The sequence below is a fragment of the Penaeus monodon genome, chromosome 30 (assembly GCF_015228065.2).
Source record: "Penaeus monodon isolate SGIC_2016 chromosome 30, NSTDA_Pmon_1, whole genome shotgun sequence".
Classification (NCBI taxonomy): Eukaryota; Metazoa; Arthropoda; class Malacostraca; order Decapoda; family Penaeidae; genus Penaeus; species Penaeus monodon.
In genome coordinates, this window is record NC_051415.1 from 33,112,570 (window position 1) to 33,113,699 (window position 1,130).

The following is a 1,130-nucleotide window of genomic DNA, read 5'->3' on the forward strand; positions in this document are numbered from 1 at the left end:
AAAAGAAGTGTTATATGGCTAATTTTTTCTTGTTTTCCAGAAACCTCTTGACTTGATTCTTCCTGAGGGTGGAGGGCTGACTTTGGCAACTGCTGCTTTCCTGAAAGATATGCATTCTGTTGGCAAGAATGGTGTTCTGAATCCAGGACATCTGTTTGGTCAGGTGAGTGATAGTTTTATTGTACTTTCTAGCATGCAGATACCTGTTTCTGTGTATATGTGATACTTTTATATTCACTTTTGCATGGTATATTTGTATTTCTGTGTAAAAAATAGAAATTGCTTTTATTATTCTCCTTCATAATAATTGACTTTCAATTCAGTGGTATGATATATCTGTGGTCCAGCTCGTTCTAAAAGTTTTAAATCTTGGGGGAACAACTCATTGTGCTTTTGTAATTAATTTACTGGGATGATTGACTGATCTTTCATGCTAAGGGAGAATTTATTGGAGATTAAAAAAAGTATCTAGCATGTCCATTGTCTTGTTTATTGGATTTGTACTGGCAAAAAAAAAAAAGAACAGTGGACATTGAAAAATGTATCATAACAATTCATATGACAAAGGAAATAATACTAGCATCTTGCCATTTCCCTCTTTAAATGAAGGACTTAACAAAGATTCCTTGCAAAGATAAAAGGCAACAGTTTTATTCTTGCTCCCCCATAGTAATTGCTGTGATTGTATAGATAAGCTAGCACAGGGAAGGTAAAAGGGAAAGATTGCAGTCAGGGGAAATATAGAAAGTCACACTGGATTTCCTCTTTTGTTGAAAATATGATCAAGTTTCCAACTACAGTCACCCTTTTAGCTTGACATTCTTTTCTGTATATTCTGCATCTGATCACTTCTTATTTTGCCAATTCTCTTTTTTTCATGTGTGTTTATTCCTTAAGGTTTTTTTATTGTTGAAGTTTTATTTTTTAATTATTGTTTGATATTCTCATTTCTTTAAAAGGGATTCTTTTATAGATTTTATTTTTTTGCTAATATGTATGGGCATTTTTTTTGGCAGTTGCACGGAACGGATTCTACAGTAAGTAATATTTTATATATATAAAATTGCACATTATATGTGTAAGATGTTTAGAGGAAATTCAGAGGGTATTCTGTGTTTTTTTCAATTGTT

The 1,130-nt window shown here is 32.1% G+C and overlaps 1 protein-coding gene across 1 annotated transcript in view; it reads left to right on the forward strand.

Annotated features, from left to right (window-relative positions):
* LOC119592727 (ubiquitin carboxyl-terminal hydrolase 16-like) overlaps nucleotides 1–159 on the forward strand; it is a gene marked incomplete at its 5' end in the record, with an annotated part of 3,579 nt that extends 3,420 nt beyond the window's left edge. The window contains 1 exon segment of the mRNA XM_037941662.1: nucleotides 41–159.
* Between the last annotated feature and the right edge of the window lie 971 nt (nucleotides 160–1,130).